The 19109-nt window shown below is 46.6% G+C and overlaps 1 long non-coding RNA gene across 1 annotated transcript; it reads left to right on the forward strand.

The window, feature by feature from the left end:
* Positions 1-2552: 2552 nt before the first annotated feature.
* Positions 2553-2971, forward strand: LOC135418443 (uncharacterized). The gene is made up of 2 exons (XR_010432443.1): positions 2553-2705; positions 2787-2971. It is a non-coding gene; the product is annotated as an uncharacterized LOC135418443 (long non-coding RNA).
* Positions 2972-19109: the final 16138 nt, after the last annotated feature.

Raw genomic sequence — 19109 nt, forward strand, 5'->3', positions numbered from 1 at the left:
GTGTGATAAACTGCGCTGGGTCTTTTACATCACCGCCCTCATTTCATCTAAAATGGAGAGCAATGAGCAATAACAACTTCCAAATTCCACTGAGCTGTAAACTGTGCAGTTTGAAAACACCTGCCAAGTCCTCCATCACAGATCAGGAGAATATGGTGCCACTCCTGCAGAACATTCTGCTGCAAAGGGTGCCATGGTCATGGATCCCCTCCTCCATCTCCTTCTTGAATACAGAGTTCTTCCAAGAGCACACAGACCGTGAATTCCAGCTCTGCTCACACTTGCCATTGGTGATGGGAGAAGGTACTGTTTTACTGCATGGGTTAAAGTTTTGTAGGTAGTCCACATTCACTAACCTGCAGATGCCATTCGAGTGATGAACATTTCAATATCATTCCTAGACTGCAATTGACCTTTGCTGCGTACTAAAAAGCAAATGCAAGGACATACAATAAAACTGTTATCACAACGTGTCCATTGCTGCCCAATTTTTCAGTATGCAGTCCACTTTGGGAACCTTCCACTGGTTTGACAGCTCCCATCCTGTTTATCTTAATTTTTGAATTTTGCAATCTAGTGACTGTTACCAAGAGGACAAGTACTTCCTGACTGCGATGACAAGAGAGACACTAGGAAAGCCGACCAGGGTTATGAGCAACTATTGCAAAATGCCTGTGTAAGGTAGCCCCCTCCTGTGGTGCTGGGCCCCACATTGTACCTGCACACTTCTGGTTTGTCCACCGAGACCACGAGTGGCAGTAAGTTACAGGGTGCAGCCTGCAAGACTTCTTCCTAGAAGGCAAAAGCACTGCCTGGAAGCAAGGGAACAGGAAAAGGGAAGGGAACGATTAAGGTGCCTTTAAGGCAATGCTTAACGGTGAATTAAATGGTGCTGGGGTAAGCAATGAAACTAAGTGACTTTCCCTTAATAAAAAATAACCACACACAATGACAAAGCTTCACAACTAAAATGTTCTACCCCAAAGCTCACAGAGTAACTGTTGCATGGAACTGAAGGTTTTCACCTAGCTAAGGAACTGCCAGGAAGATGAACACTGGGAAGTACGTGGTGGAAGGTCACCACACCCTGTGCAACACAGCCCTGGTGTGTGAACAGGTTTGAAAATGCATGTGAGTAGAGCAGTGAGTGACACAGCCTACAGATATCACTGGAATATCAGCTCCTGGGATTAGGCTGGGTAACACAAGCACCATAACCCCGCAATAGAGTGAGTGTGGGAAGGAGGAACAGTTGAAATTCATCATAGATAAATGCAGTATTGTGCACACAAAGAAATATAACCTAAAATTTATATACCTAATGGTAGATTATGAGATACTGGAGTTAGGATATGCTGCTCCATGAGAACTTGAGCACAATGCCCCTCCATTGCCCTTCATGAGGATGTTGAAGATCACAATGATGTCTCCCCTCAGCCTGCTCTTCTCCAGGCTGAACAGACCAAGTGCCCTCATAAGGTTTCCCCTACAGACCCTTCAGGATCCTCAGGGCCTTCTTTTGGACACTCTCTAATAGCTTAATGTGGTTTTTATTTTTTTGTGCCCCAAACTGGCCCTAGAACTCAAGGTGAGGCTGCCCCAGGGCAGAGCAGAGCAGGACAATTCCCTCCCTGATGCCCCCAGGACAGGGATGTCCCTCCTGGCTGCCAGGGCACTGCTGACTCATGGCCAACTGCCCACCCACCAGCACCCCCAGGGTCCTTTCCCAGCACTGCCTACCGGCATCTCATTCCCAGTCTGTCCGTCCATCTGGGGTTGCCCCATCCCAGGGGCAGAATCCAGCACTTCCCCTGGTTGAACTTCCTATGCTTGGTCATTCCCAGCTCTCAGATCTGTCAAGGTCTCTCTGCAGGGCCTCCCTGCCTTCCAGGGACTCAACAGCTCCTCCCAGTTTGGGGTCATCTGCAAACTTGCTCAGTGTCCCTTCCAGTCCTGTGTCCAAGTCAGTGATGGAGATGTTGGAGAGCACAGGGCCCAGATGGAGCCCTGTGGAGCCCCACTAGGGACAGGTCACAGCCTGATGTCACCCCAGTCACTGTCACCCTCTGTGCCCAACCCAAGAGCCAATTGCTCACCCAGTACAGGATATGTTTATCCAGTTGTGGTCCCTGTGGCCAAGACGGCCCCAATCTCCACTCCACTCACAAGACCCTCTCTGCTGACAAGCAGCAGATCAAGGAGGGCATCTTTCCCAGTCAGATCCCTTAGGACCTGCTCCATAAAGTTGTCATCCAGGTTTATCTGGAATCTTCTGGCCCAGGTTATTCCAGCTGTGTGATGCTCCCAGTTGATTTCTGGCAAGTTGAAGTCCCCCCCTGAGGACAAGGGCAGTTGCCTTGGAAGTGTCCCTCAGTTCCTCAAAGAATAATTCATCAGCGTCATCGTCCTGGCTGGGAGGTCCAGAGTAGACTCCCACAGTGACACGTGCCCAGAGACTCCCAGCTGTGCCACTGTCAACTGTGAGCTCCAGACATTCCAACCCTTCTATTACATAAAAGGCCACCCTTCTACCTCTTCTGCCCTGTCTGTCCCTCCTGAAGAGCCTGTAACCATCCAACAGGGCACTCCAATCACAGGACTTATCCCACCAGGTTTCACTTATGCCAGTGATGTCAAATTCTAGGATTAGGCCAAAGCCTACAGCTTGGTACCACTCTTGCAGCAGAGCAGTTCCTACATTACAGGTATTCCACCGATTACCAAGATCTAGGCCACAACCTCCTCTGGTGTTTCAAAGCTGCATTTCCAATGCATTTCTCTCCAAGGACAAAATCTACTGCCCATCTGTACTGCAGCAGTCTCTCTTAAGGGGCCAAGAAGAGAAGACTGGAATTAGAAAGGTGAAATACAGTTTGGAACCTGTCTAGGTTCAGTTTACAAGTATCTATGAACAAAGTTGTGAAAAAAAACCAAAAACTAATAAAGTTGAACATGTATTACGAAAGCATAACTGAGAACAGAATCCCATTACTTGTTTCTCATGAAGGTGAATGAGAACAGTGAAAAGGAAAAACAACTTCTCTAAATTTTCCATTATTACTACAATATACATATATACTGAACACCCACACACAGTCACTTCACTGATACTGGACATCAGAGTTCAGGTGTAAGAGCAATGCCGGGACCCCAGTGCTTGCTACTCTGCCACACACACATATACACACTTGAGGCCAAGCTTTTTGCTGGCATTTGCCTTCACTACATGTTCCTCTTATAAAAACAGTTTTGCTATCTGCATTTTTTCTGCACACTCATCCTTGCCTTAAGGAGAGTTAACTCGGTATTTGGGCAGCTGCAGCTGCCACAGCACGTGTGGGAGGTGGCTTGGCTGTTTCACTTCAGTGCATTTCCTCCTGTCTTCTGAGACAGGGATTTCAAGCTATTAATATATATATAGTCACATTCACTGCCATAATATGAGAAAACACTGCTTAATGAACACATCCGCTCAAAGCACACATTGTTAAATACAGGGGAGCAAAAAGATGTCACTGGGACAAAAGAGCATAAGGAAGAATGAAGTCTATCCATCCCAACAGCCTGTCACTACAAGGTCCAATAGCAGCTGCCTCAGGAAGAATGGAAAAACAGCATAATCCCAGGATCATCTGTGGCAGGAAAATGAACACTTTATGAACAATCCATATTTGATTGTTCTAAGAAGCACTAGGCCTTGCTTGACATAACTTTGGAGGTTGCAAGCCGTGTGAAAAACTCTGTGTTTATACTTGCAAACTGTGTGAAACTGTATGTTTATAGTTATAAGGCACGAGAAAACTGTGTGTTTATAGCTGAAAGTTGTGGGAAACTGGAGATAAAAGGACACCTGGAAAGCCCCGGGAAAGTCCCTAAAGGCGGATCAATAGGAGGGACTTTGGGCGGCACGAATGATGTCAGGCCATGGAGACAGAGCATCAGAACCAACGAACTGAAGGCATGAGATGTGTGCACAGACTGAGCTATCCAATCACCTTGTTGTAATCCCATACCTGGAAAAAGCTAACTGTATAAAAGCTAACTCATTTAAATAATAAATTGAACATCGTCTGATCGTGTTGATCGTCTGCGTGTGTCTCCTGAACTCCTGCCGTCCATAATCACTTCCCTGAAGTGCTCTTCCAGCCTCCAGCAGGACAAGGGGGATTGGTAGCAATCTCCTGAACCAGACACAGTCTATTTCTATTTAATGTTTAATGAAGGAATTTTTGCTACAAATATATCCAGCTTTTTTTTTTCCCAATTGGAAACTTCTGCCATCTATAACATCTTGTGGTATTCCAGAGTTTTACCACCAACTCAGTGAAGAACAACCTCACTGTTTTGATCTAGAGTCCTTGAGTTTCATTTGGTTCCTGCTGGATTCTGCCCAGGAAGATATATTCACCTCCCAGTTTCCTAAACCTCTTAAGGCATTTGTTGTTCAGGGAAGAGAGTCCCATTTATTCCCTTTATGGAGCCTGCTCAGTATATTTGATCATTTAGGCTGCACTTTTATGAGCCTTTTCCAATTCCGTTGTACCTTTATGAAGATGGGGCCAGAGCTACATGCAATATTCAAGATGCAGAAGTACCATCATGCAGTGTCATAACAATGTTTTCAGGTTTATTTTCATTCCTCTTCCTAAACCCAAGCAGGCAAGTTGTTTTCTTGATGACTGTGGGGAATTCAGCTAATCTTTCTTATCCCCAAACCTTTCTCTTGACTTATAATGCTCAGCCCAGAAGAAGAGCTCAGGATTGCTCTCCTCACCACCCCCATGTACCTCACATCGCATTTACCTGTGTTTTACCTGTCACTTTTATCACTCAGGTCATCAGACCTGGATTTTTTTATGTAGCACTTCAGTCAGCCCCCATCTTCACTCAAAAAACTCCATAGCTCCAGTGTAACCTGCTCCCTCCCTGCTCCTTTTTGGGTCACCTGGGGCATATTTAACACACCTATCACCACAGGCCACTGGGCTACTCTGTCTACTGATGACCTCTCTATGGGAAGAATTACCATTTATTTCTATGCTGATTTTCATAAGGAGTCCTAAAAGAAAAGTTCTGGAACAGCAACTGTCCTCAAACTCCTCCACAGTGAACCAAAGAGCAGAAATCATTGATAGGGTGGTCTGGCTTTTATTAGTAGCTTGGTTTGGTTTTCTACCACAATCATCTGCTTACTCTCTGGCTTCCCTGGCAGACTTCCTCTTCCCTTGTATTTCAGAAAAGTGAGGTATTTGTTTTGTGCTCACAAGTTTTTCCCCCTTCCCTTTGTTTTATGTCTTTGTGCCCTAGTGAGTGAATAATCCTACTCTGAAATATGACCTGCATTTAGGCCCACATGAAAATACCACACATTCTAGGAGTATGAATGCCAAAGTCTTAGTGTTTATACCACCATTATAGTCAAAGGAAAAATGTGTGAAAGCACCACCAGGAGCAGGATTAGACCTTTAATATATGAAGCTATTAAAAACAAAACCAAAACAAATAAACAAAACAAACAAACAAAAAAAAACCCAAAAAAGCCCAAACAATAAAACCAACTGGCAGACTACCTCAAAGTGATTAACAAAATATCAAAGGATAAGAGAATTACTTGTGGGAAAACATAATATTTTACATCAGAGAAGGAACAAAAAAGGAACCAGCCTGCTGAGAAAATGATCTAAATATATATTAACAGACACTATTTTGACTCAAAATAGAAAGAACCAGGGTAAACATGACAAAAGAAGTTATCAACAAAGTTTTGCTATTCAGTCACTAAAGGCAGAGACAGAGAATCTTGCAAGGAAACATAAATCATACAGAAGAAGAAGCATTTATCAGACAAGAAGGAATATTTACTGTGTAAAATGACTATGCAAGGACAGATAAACACTTTGCTGCACCACACAATTAAATGTATTGTAGCATAAAGCAACCTTCAACATGACAACCCACACAAGCAGCAGCATCTTTGCTTTCACTTGGGAATCAAGAGCAGTCAATGCAATAAAATCTGTACTTGAAAACTGAACACAAAAAAAGGTCATGCTGGCAAACTATCATGGTTATCTTGGAAAGAAACACAATTGTCTACACCTCTGAAAAATGAAACTACATATATATGGATAGGAATGACCTGTTTTGATGCTTGCAAGTGACCAAAGAAAGGGGAAAAATGAGAGGAGAAGTAACTTTATTAACATAATTCTTCCTACTGCTGTGTCTTCTTTGAAGCATTGTGCCTTTGACGTTAATATATCTGAAGCCTTGCTTTAATTTTGTAGGAAACAGTTTCAAGAAAGAAAACCACATACTTACTATTAATACTTGTATTTATCATTCTTAAACAGTAACTTGCTTTTTGCTTTCCTTCCTACTATAACTCTCCCAAAGGTCCACATCAGGCAGTAGCACAGAGCATTCTTAAATACTGCTCAGCAATTACACCAGCAAAGTGGCTGGTTTATAGCTATTAAGCAAGCAGGAGAACATTTAATTACAGAGATAATTATCTTTTACCCTGTAAAAGAGGCAATTCTATCCAGGATGCTCTAGTGTAATGACACATTCATTCTCCTTTACCATCTCATTCAGAGTACAGGCATTAGTAAATTTAAAGAATTAATTACATTGGAACCTAAGATGGGGTTTATGATGCTATGTGGCATGACAGTGACATTGAGCACATATCAGTATAAAAGACACTCCAAACCCCCCCGAAGTCCCCTGCCTGAACAGCAGCTTATAAACAGGAAGGCAGCTCTGTGCCCAAAAGGTACAGCAATAAAGAGTAAAGGACAAAGGAGCCCATGCTTAGGTCACCAAGGAGTGCAATCCAATGACATCAGACATCTTATGCCTATTAACAACGCAGGATATTCTGCAAAGATTTCACTCCACCAACTAAAGCAAAAAACAACGTAACATATTTTGATTTTTCTTTCAGTCCCATAATTACTTCTGTGCTTTATTGGATATTTCTGGTTTCACTCAACTGATGAACATCACCCTGTGGATGATGGCAGCTACTATTATTGCTTAAAAATAACAAAACTAATAACTACTTATAACTAGGAAACACTGAATTTTCACGCCTGCTAACATCCTCCCCTCTTGCTTGTGGTTTATCTGATATTTTCTAAAACCACATGGGAAAACCTATTGTTGCACAAGATCAACAAGAACATATTTGAACAATCAAATGTGTCATCTCCGGGGATTTAAGAATTCTAGCTGCAGATTTAGAAATTCCAGGTGTTATTATATCATGGTTTTCACATAGAACATAATCTGTCAAGAGTTTGGAATTTTTTAATTAAAAAAAGTAAAAAAAAAAAAAAAAAAAAATCAATAGCATAATAAAGCCCTGACTTTTGGCAAGTCCAAAAAACAACTGGGTTGAATCCTAAAATAATTACTGCTGTAATTTTGTATCCATAGAGAAATGTAGGCATTATAAATGAATTGAAAAAAAACCCAAACCAAACCAAAAAACTCTTCTGCTGAAACATTAAAACGAAATCCCTGTAAGTTTACAGGTAACTCAGACTTTGCCATGAAGTTAGCATTTAGGTTGCCAGGGGAAAGATGAGTTTCATCAGGAAAGTTAATTATAGGTTCTTTAAAAAGACAATCCTCGAAGGCTTGTGCACTATTGCCCACCTGTAACTTTATCAAAATGGTATCAAATTCTGTCATCCCAGTAAGAGGATGCTGCAGGCACAGGTTCCCCTCCAACCGCTCCTCAGGGGAGCCCTGAGCACAGCAATAAAATACCACTGATACAGGGGTAGAGAAGTGCCAAACCACCCCCCAAAATAATGCAGTCTACGCTGCACAAAAATACACCAAGTTGATAAAAAGGTCTTAAAAGTGAGATTTATTGGCCTACACAGAGGCAGCAGACCCTCTGTCAAGGAACTGGACTAAAATAACAACAGCCAGCAAGCTGTTGGTGTTCCACACACACAGTCAGTACACAAGGGAATCAGGGGCTTGGGAGCAGAGGACAGAGGCCAGGGAAATGGATGCAGCAGTCACAAAAGTTTCTAATAACCACGACAGGATTAGGCAAGGTACAAAGGACTTGCTGCACGTGACAGGAACTGCAGCTTCAGCTCAGCCAGGCAGCACTTCTCAGGGTGTGCTCACTGCCAGATCTCAACAAACATGGCAAGATCTTCAGCCAGCGAGGAGATGGGATGTGGGAGAGCAACATGGCAAAAGCCAGAGAGCTGGGCTGCAGCCCCCTCCTCACCCCAGCCCAGGGTGGAAAGGCATTGTGTCCATCCTGGGCCTCTCCTTGGGAGACACCACACAGCCCCAGAATTTCTGCCTGAATTTAATATATACAAACCTCTATTTGGTACTCTCAGGAGAAGCAATTCACAAACAGCAGGGACTCGAGAAATTATCATAAACCAAACCCCTCTTCAGAGCTGTATTTTCCTGAGATCAGCTGAAAAAAAAGTGGGAAGTTATACATACTTGGAAGGAGATGAGATACATTTGATATATCTGAGTATGTCACCATCTCCTTGATAGTAAGAGCGAGTAACAATTTAAGTTGGCAATTCCATTCTGATTTTCAGCAAGACTTTGAGCTGTGCCATGCACTGTATCAGGCTTGGAGAGATGGATGTAAATAATGCAGGGTGCATGTCCTGAAATGTAACTTTTCACTTAGTGGTTTCCTGAACGCGATTACTTTGCCCTCCGGCTCAGCCTTGCTTAGTGCTGCTGCAGATGCTGAGCACTTGAACAGAGGCTGCCTATCTTATGCTTTCCCTGCCAACAAAAATCAAAAACAAGGAGGGAAAGAAGAGTGGAAGCCCATTTCTGCATTTTCTGGTATGAATGATGTAATAACTCTTTCAGGGTCACAGACTGAGTCAGTGGAGTCAGCTAGAGCTTGTGACATGCAGCAAATCCCACTTCACTGGGTCGTATTCTGCCTTCTGTAACTCACTTCTAAGATCCCCTGTGACATTATTTCTTAGGGGATTTTTCATTTCTTTTTAAATACTACAGTATGATACATTTCCAATCACTTACAGACCATCAGAACATCATGGCTGGACATGATGGGCAGTGAGCTGCCCAACTTAAACCTTCATGGCTTTGCCATGTCTCTCTGTGGAATTTGTACACTTTACTACACAATTCCTTATTCAGTAGATTTTTGCATGTCCTGTAAAATTTAGGAAAGCTGCAGACTACTGAGTGGCCCAATTTGTTTTGCTATTGATGTTTTAATCTGACGGATTTCTGACTTTCCATGCTGGTGAGGCTTTTTGAAGCCAGAAGAGAAAAAAACAATCACAGGAAAAGTGGGTTGGAAGGGACATCCAGAGGACATCTAGTTAGTGGTTGGCCACTCTCATCGTAAGACTGATTTGACAGAGGCTATTCCCACCAGTAAATATCTTACAGTAGGCAGAAAAGTTTCTTTCTTGAACTTTCCAAGAAGTACAAAGTTAACTGTCTCAAGTCTCAATGCTCCTGCAAATGTCAACCAGTCACAGAAAATATACTATAGCATAAATAAAACCCTCCAATCCCATTGTGTTATTTTCATACAACACCAAGAAGGTTATGGATTTGGCTCATTACACAAGGTAATGAGGAACTGGATGTACATCTTCCAGAGCAAAGATTTTACACAAATGATTGCTAGAATGAGTCAAAATTCATGTCCTAATACTGAAACACTTTAATCACAGGCCAGAACAGGATATCCAAGCACAAAAGCAGGTACATACTTTTAATTATTACAAACATGATTCCAATCTCATGCTTGAATGATCTGTCTGTGTGGTGCAAGACAATCATCATCCAGTGCATAATTTAGACCATCACAGAAGACGCTTCCCTGAAGAACAGTTTGCACTGTGTAAAATCTTCCTGTTGATACAAAAGAGAACCTCTTTTTTTCCACTTTGAATATTAACCCTAGAGGATAATCTTTGATTCTGCTCTTCAAACTAAGCATTACAGCATTAGCTCTAAAATATCTACCTGTCTGCAGATGGTGTTTGTGCCTCTCTGGCAGACTGGGATTCTCCAGGATCTTTAGCCAGTGGAGTTTTTGTCAGCTTGGATTACAACTCAATTTATCAACTGAAGCAGCAGGTCCTAGCAAACACATAATTGCCATTTTGAGCCATGTAACTTATGTCCCATGGCTCAGAGGTCTGGGCAGTATAATGGCCAATACATCTATGTACATTCTGTTTCCATCACGCCAGCACTGCTCCCCCAGCCAACCTGCAGTACTCCACTTTCTGCTACTCTAACTTATCCCCATCTCTTCTCATGACCTCTGAGACCCTTCAGACCTCTCTCCTTCCTCACTCCTGAAGCTGAAAGCCTGACCATGTGTACTCCCTTTAACCACTGGCTCAGCTCCTTCTCTTGGCTTCTGTATCTTGCTCCCTTAGACTGGAAACCTTTGGAGGCAGCGACAGTCCTCGGACACTTAAATAGATTCTTACGAGAGTTTCACGCCTAAGAATACTGACAACTACTACTCTGAACATATTAACACTGTGATATTATTAACAATGCAACTACTATTATTCTTACTGCATTAACCATACAATATAAGGGGTGAAAACAAGAGTGAAATCTCTCCCTGGCAGAAACTCTGCTCTGTGGCATGCCAACATCACCCTTTGCAGGCACACCTGAGCTACCATGCTGTTATAGACTAGGAAATCAGGGAATTTTCCTTCCCCCTGCCCCACTCCAAGGGAAAGAAACGGAGTGAGCGGGGGGAAGGGAGGTTATTAGCATTACTAAAGATGTAGCCAGCCTGGGTTGATGGCCCATTTGGAGAAAGAAAAGGAGAGGCAAGGAGGCAGGAAAGGGGGAAGCCCTGGCCGGGAAGGTGAGAGGGGGGGTTTGGGGTGGCTAGCTCTCGGGGTGCGGACAGGCAGTTTGTTTGGGGAGGGGGACTGGAGGTCTAGCTGCCTTTTGGCTGTTAATCCTGGGGAGTTCGACCTTTTGTCCTGTTGGCTTCGACCTGCCTGACTGTCCCGCCCGCCGGAGCTGCTGTGCTTCATCGGAGAGTTTTGCTTGCCCACGGGAGAGGAGGAAGAGTTTTGGAGACATCACCGCCTGAGACTGCAGTGAGTCCTTGCCACTCAAGACAGCGGTGAGTTCCCGTGGGAGTGGGCAGCCTGCCTTCCTTTTTGTCCCCACGGAGACGAGGACCCCCCATCTCCTCGGCTTCCCCACGCGGCCCGGGATCACCCCTTCGGTCCCCCTCTTCCCGCGGGTGATTGCTGGAGCCCACTGCGCCCCTGCCGACCACAACCAGGTACTGCAGGTCCTACAGCTTCAGCGATCCAACAGCGCCCCCTGCCGACCACAACCAGGTACTGCAGGTCCTACACCTTCCAGCGATCCAACAGCGCCCCCTGCCGACCACAACCAGGTACTGCAGGTCCTACAGCTCCAGCGGCCCAACAGCGCCCCCTGCCGACCACAACCAGGTACTGCAGGTCCTACACCTTCCAGTGGCCCAATAGCGCCCCCTGCCGACCACGACCAGGTACTGCAGGTCCTACAGCTCCAGCGGCCCAACAGCGCCCCCTGCAGACCGCAATTAGGACCGTGTTAAAGGACAGAGGAGTACTCTTTTAGGCTTGTTGTTGTGGTTGTTGTTGCTGGTGTTGTTTTGTTTTGTGTTACTTTTTTTTCCTTCTTCTTTTTTTTTTTTTTTTGCCAACATTCATATATTTCTTAATAAAGGGTTGTTATTTCTCCTGTTTTTCCACATTTTCCTCGAGTAAAGCCCCTTAATCTGACACTACAATTGCAGAGAGAGAGGAGTTCGGTCTACCTCACAACTCATCCTCTTTAGCAAACAGTCTAGTCTCTTCAGACTGAGACATTTTTGGCGCCCAACGTGGGGCATAGAAAGAGGAAAGGTGGAAAAAGAATAACTACCCTTTGTGTGAGTTACGCGCGTTTTGAACCCCTTGTGTGATTGACACGCGTTTTTGAACTTGTAGGCACCATGATGTTAGGGGTTGTTGCTTTCCTCTGGCATATAACCATGCCAAGATACCTGTCCCACCTGTCAACGTGTTTCAGTTCGGATACTAGTACTTACATTGCAATAAGTACCTTTGAGATTGCGCATTGGGTATATGACACGGCAAACTCAGCTCCTGTGGTTTTCATCCAGAACATATCCTCAAGGATGCACTACTGCTCTAGCCTAAGCTGTTTTCTCTGGGGTTTTAAGGATAATAGTACCCATTCTTATGGAGACACACAGGGGAATGCACACGCCCAACCTTTTTTCCAGCTCCCTTTTGGATACAATACAATGGCCTCTGGGAAGTTTAAATCATTTTTAGATGTCCGAGACATTTCAATTGTTGGGCTTTTCATCCTAAATTGTGCCACTATAGCATACCTGATATACCAAGCCAAGGCCAAGAATTACCGAGAAGGCGTTCAGGAGCCTGACCCAGGGGTGGAAAACCTCGAGTGGCGTGGGTTATGGGAGGACATGGGTAAATTCCTAGAAAGTTGCTCAGCTCCCATGACATGGAAACTTACCCTTGAACAACTCCTGAACCCTATAAAAATAATGAAAGCTGTGAGGGAGAGGGGTCGTGATGGATCCATGGAGAAGCAGGTGGCAGCTGCATGCGGGGCCTTGGCCATTGCCTACAGGAAGTTGCTTGGCATGGTGCAGCATTCTCCGGGGAAAGGAAAAGATGAGGACAAGATGCCTAATACCAAGGTGACTCAGGATAAGGCAAAAACTAAGGAGCAGACTAAACCAACAGAGGTTGCCACTATCCACAGGAAGAAATGTAAAGCCAAATCAGTTCGCCTAGTTGATGATGATGGAGAGGCAGGGTCCTCACAAGCGGCTGCTCCAGAGCCAGAAATCATCACTGAGTCTTTATCGTATAATAACCTCCGGAATTTACGGGCAGACGTTGCTCGTCGTCCAAGTGAGCCCATTCTGGTCTGGATGATCTGAGTTTGGGACTCTACAGGTGATGCAATACACCTTGATGGCGGTGAAGCGAGGTTCCTGAGATCTATCGCCCAAGATGTGGGTATTGAGGAGGTGTTTGTGAGGGAATCGAAGCCCCTATCTCTCTGGGCACGGCTCGTGGATGGTGTGAGAGAGAGGTTCATTTACAGAGAGTCCTTGCAGGCAGATCATTACACCAAGAGCTGGAAGACCATCGAAGAAGGAATCCTACGGCTGAGAGAAATGGCATTGCTAGAAGTACTGTTTGGGGGGGGTGGGCAACCTACCAACGATCCTGACAGGGTTAAGTGTACACCACAGATGTGGTGGAGCTTTATACGTATGGGGCCGTCCATACATAAAGGTTACCTGACATCATTGGAGGCTGGGGAGAAGCGGGAGCCAGTGATGTCTGTAATAAATAAACTTCGGTTGTACGACAGTATGACCGGAGGACCGCTACAGGCCCGTATCTCCTCTGTAGAGACAATAGTTAATGAGCTCAAGGAATTAACTGCAGGGTTGAAAGAGAGGATTGAGGGAAACAATCTCCATACGGCCCCAGTGAGAACCAGACGCCCCCCAGCTAGAGAGAGCAGACAGACTTCACGAACTGAGTTGTGGTACTTCCTAAGTGACCATGGAGAAGACATGAGACGGTGGGACAGGAAACCTACCCGGGCACTAGCAGCCCGAGTACAAGAGCTGAAAGAGAAAGAAAAGGGGAAGTCTGCGAAAGTGAGTGCCGTACCAGTATCCTGCGGGCAGGGATCTGACTCGGTAGAGAGCACCTCCCGTCAACATTCACAAGAGGAAAACGATGACTGGCAGGATGAAGATGAATGTTAGAGGGGCCCTGCCTCTAGCCAGGTAGAGGCACGGGACAACCGTGTCTATTGGACTGTGTGGATCAGATGGCCTGGCACGTCAGACCCACAGAAATATCAGGCTTTGGTTGACACTGGCGCTCAGTGTACGTTAATGCCCTCGGGACATGTGGGACCAGAGACTATTTCCATTTCGGGGGTGACTGGAGGATCTCAAGAGTTGACCATAGTGGAAGCTGAAGTGAGCTTGACCGGGAAAGACTGGCAGAAACACCCCATTGTGACTGGTCCAGATGCCCCATGTATCCTGGGCATTGACTATCTCAAGAACGGGTACTTCAAGGACCCCAAGGGACATAGATGGGCTTTTGGAATAGCTGCTGTGGAGACTGAGGCGGCTGAACAGTTGAACTTGCTGCCCGGCCTCTCGGAGAGCCCTTCGGCCGTAGGGTTGCTGAAAGTCGAGGAACAGCAAGTGCCAATCGCCACTACAATAGTGCATCGCCGGCTGTACCGGACGAACCGAGACTCTGTGATCCCCATCCATAAGATGATCCGTGAGCTGGAGAGCCAAGGGGTGATCAGCAAGACCCATTCACCTTTCAACAGTCCCATCTGGCCTGTGCGTAAGTCTAACGGAGAATGGAGACTGACTGTGGACTACCGTGGCCTGAATGAAGTCACCCCACCGCTGAGCGCTGCTGTTCCAGACATGTTGGAACTCCAGTATGAGCTGGAGTCCAAGACAGCGAAGTGGTATGCCACTATTGACATCGCAAACGCATTCTTCTCTATTCCCTTAGCAGCAGAGTGTAGGCCGCAGTTCGCTTTCACCTGGAGGGGCGTGCAGTACACTTGGAACCGACTGCCCCAGGGGTGGAAACACAGCCCCACCATCTGCCATGGACTGATCCAGGCCACATTAGAGAAGGGTGAAGCTCCAGAACACCTGCAATACATTGATGACATCATCATATGGGGGGACACAGCAGAGGAGGTTTCCAAGAAAGGGAAGAGAATCATCCAGATCCTCCTGAGAGCTGGTTTCGCCATAAAGAAGAGTAAAGTTAAGGGACCTACCCGAGAGATCCAGTTCCTGGGGGTGAAATGGTAAGATGGGCGCCGTCAGATCCCGACAGAAGTCATCGATAAGATCACAGCCATGGCCCCACCAACCAGCAAGAAGGAAACGCAAGCTTTTCTGGGTGCCATAGGTTTCTGGAGGATGCATATCCCGGAGTACAGTCAAATCGTAAGCCTTCTCTATCTGGTTACCCGAAAAAAGAATGATTTCCAGTGGGGCCCTGAACAGCAACAGGCATTCGAACAGATTAAACGAGAGATTGCACATGCTGTAGCCCTTGGGCCAGTCAGGACGGGGACAGATGTGAAAAATTACTCTGCAGCTGGGAATAGAGGTCTCTCCTGGAGCCTCTGGTAAAAAGTGTCTGGTGAGACTCGAGGTCGCCCACTTGGGTTCTGGAGCCGAAGCTACAGGGGATCTGAAGCCAATTACACCCCAACAGAGAAGGAGATCCTAGCGGCTTATGAAGGAGTACAAGCTGCCTCTGAGGTGATTGGCACAGAAGAACAGCTGCTCTTGGCACCTCGACTACCAGTGCTGAACTGGATGTTTAAGGGAAAAGCACCCACCACACATCATGCCACTGATGCTACATGGAGTAAGTGGATCGCTCTGCTCACACAGCGCGCCCGTATTGGAAATCTGAATCGCCCTGGGATCCTAGAAGTCATCACAAATTGGCCGGAAGGCGAGAGTTTTGGTCTAGCAGATGAGGAAGCAGAAGAGCAGGCAGTGCGGGCTGAAGAAGCTCCAGAATTCGATAAACTACCGAAAGAAGAAGCACGCTACGCCCTCTTCACTGACGGTTCCTGTCGCCTTGTAGGAACGAAGCGCAAATGGAAAGCAGCTGTATGGAGTCCCGCCCGACAAGTTTCAGAAGCTACTGAAGGGGAAGGAGAATCGAGTCAATTCGCAGAGCTCAAAGCTGTCCAGCTGGCATTGGACATTGCTGAACGGGAGAAGTGGCCAAAGCTTTACATCTACACTGACTCGTGGATGGTAGCCAATGCTCTGTGGGGATGGTTGGACAGATGGAAGAAGGCCAATTGGAAACGCGGGGGAAAACACATCTGGGCTGCTGATACGTGGCAAGACATCGCTACCCGAACAGAGAAGCTCACTGTGAGGGTCCGCCACGTAGATGCCCATGTGCGCAAAGGCCGAGCCAATGAGGAGCATCGCAACAATGAACAGGCAGACCGAGCTGCACGAGTCAAGGTGTCACAGGTGGACTTGGACTGGCAGCACAAAGGAGAGTTGTTCCTAGCACGGTGGGCCCATGATGCCTCAGGCCAACAGGGCAGAGATGCCACCCATAGATGGGCACGAGACCGAGGGGTGGACTTAACCAAGGACATTATTTCCCAGGTTATTCATGACTGTGAGACCTGTGCTGCCATTAAACAGGCTAAAAGACTCAAGCCCTTATGGTATGGTGGACGTTGGAGTAAGTACAGGTATGGGGAGACCTGGCAAGTTGATCACATCACACTGCCACGAACCCGCCAAGGTAAGCGCTATGTGCTTACTATGGTGGAAGCCACCACTGGATGGCTGGAGACGTACCCGGTGCCTCACGCTACTGCCCGAAATACCATCCTGGGCCTTGAAAAACAAGTCCTGTGGCGACATGGTACCCCAGAGCGCATTGAATCAGATAACGGAACTCATTTCAAAAACAGCTTAGTTGCCACCTGGGCAGAGGAACATGGCATCAAGTGGGTGTACCACATCCCATACCACGCAGCAGCCGCAGGGAAAGTTGAACGACATAATGGACTGTTGAAAACCACCCTGAAAGCGTTGGGTGGAGGGACAGACAAGAACTAGGACCAGCATCTAGCAAAGGCTACATGGCTAGTTAACACCAGAGGTTCCATCAACCGAGCCGGTCCTGCCCAGTCAGAGTCCCTCCACACCGTGGATGGAGATAAGGTCCCCGTGATTCACGCGAGGGGTGTGTTAGGGAAAAAGGTTTGGGTTGACCCTACCTCGAGCAAAGACAAACCCATTCGTGGGATTGTTTTTGCCCAAGGGCCCGGCTGCACCTGGTGGGTAATGCAAGAAGATGGAGAAACTCGGTGCATACCTCAAGGAAACCTTACTCTGGGGTGAGCTGGCTGTAACTGTATACTTGTATCTGTATGTAACCCTGCACCTGTATCTGTATGTGTATCTACCTATTAGTGGATGTGTATATAGTTGGAGTATTGCATGTACGTATGAGGATCGAAGATTTAACCTGATAAAGTGTGGCAGCATGGGGAAGGAAAATTAGGGGTGGATAATGTTATAGACTAGGAAATCAGGGAATTTTCCTTCCCCCTGCCCCACTCCAAGGGAAAGAAATGGAGTGAGCAGGGGGAAGGGAGGTTATTAGCATTACTAAAGATGTAGCCAGCCTCGGTTGATGGCCCATTTGGAGAAAGAAAAGGAGAGGCAAGGAGGCAGGAAAGGGGGAAGCCCTGGCCGGGAAGGTGAGAGGGGGGGTTTGGGGTGGCTAGCTCTCGGGGTGCGGACAGGCAGTTTGTTTGGGGAGGGGGACTGGAGGTCTAGCTGCCTTTTGGCTGTTAATCCTGGGGAGTTCGACCTTTTGTCCTGTTGGCTTCGACCTGCCTGACTGTCCCGCCCGCCGGAGCTGCTGTGCTTCATCGGAGAGTTTTGCTTGCCCACGGGAGAGGAGGAAGAGTTTTGGAGACATCACCGCCTGAGACTGCAGTGAGTCCTTGCCACTCAAGACAGCGGTGAGTTCCTGTGGGAGTGGGCAGCCTGCCTTCCTTTTTGTCCCCACGGAGACGAGGACCCCCCATCTCCTCGGCTTCCCCACGCGGCCCGGGATCACCCCTTCGGTCCCCCTCTTCCCGCGGGTGATTGCTGGAGCCCACAGCGCCCCTGCCGACCACAACCAGGTACTGCAGGTCCCACACCTTCCAGCGGCCCAACAGCGCCCCTGCCGACCACAACCAGGTACTGCAGGTCCTACAGCTTCAGCGATCCAACAGCGCCCCCTGCCGACCACAACCAGGTACTGCAGGTCCTACAGCTCCAGCGGCCCAACAGCGCCCCCTGCAGACCGCAATTAGGACCGTGTTAAAGGACAGAGGAGTACTCTTTTAGGCTTGTTGTTGTGGTTGTTGTTGCTGGTGTTGTTTTGTTTTGTGTTACTTTTTTTTCTTCTTCTTTTTTTTTTTGCCAACATTCATATATTTCTTAATAAAGGGTTGTTATTTCTCCTGTTTTTCCACATTTTCCTCGAGTAAAGCCCCTTAATCTGACACTACAATTGCAGAGAGAGAGGAGTTCGGTCTACCTCACAACTCATCCTCTTTAGCAAACAGTCTAGTCTCTTCAGACTGAGACACATGCCCATATTCTAATGCAGCCAGAAGCTGCTGCACTGCGTTACTGCAGCCTCAAACTAACATACTGTCTATCAGACAGAGGCAAAAACTTATTAGGAAATAGCATACTGTATGACTTCTGCTGAAAGGTCCAACACATTACAGGCAACCATAAAAAAAAATAAGACAGTTCTGAATTTCTGTTTCAAAGGGATTCCCATCTCTCTGGAGTCAGAAGCAGTAACTGAATCTAAAATGACATCAGAGCGTTTGCTCACGTTATTGTTCTTCTTGTAGCAGCTCCTATAGAAGAGGCTGACTTTTCTGACTGCCAGTGCTGACATCTCAAGCTGAGAGCTGGAGAGACAAACTAAACTTTTGACAAAAGGTGCCCTAAAAAGGCAGACAGAGCATTGATTTTGCTGCTGACAAATACTGTGCCAAAAATCACAGCCAAAACCCAAACAGCTAATGGTGTGATATCCGCTAGAAGGAAAAACTATCTCAAAGAGGAGCACTTCTTCCCAGCAGGGACATTTTGGAGTATGAAAGGAGTACATACAAATGGAGAGATGCACTCCTCAGAGTCAGAGGTGTTCACATTTCTGTACTGTTCTTTCTCTATTGCAGAAACATGTAACCCACCCCAGATATGAGTGATGTCACCCTCCACACACAGTACTGCCTCTCCTTACATCCCCAGGTCCCAGGTTTGGCTCTGCAGAACAGAGGACACTGCTCACATGCCCTGGTAGGAAGGGGAAAAGCTGCATGAGTGCCACCAAGGGCATGCATGGGTATCCCCAGTGCAGACCCTGCTGCTCCAGCTGAATAGGTGCTGTGCCAACAAC

The sequence above is a fragment of the Pseudopipra pipra genome, chromosome 8 (genome assembly GCF_036250125.1).
Source record: "Pseudopipra pipra isolate bDixPip1 chromosome 8, bDixPip1.hap1, whole genome shotgun sequence".
Lineage (NCBI taxonomy): Eukaryota > Metazoa > Chordata > Aves > Passeriformes > Pipridae > Pseudopipra > Pseudopipra pipra.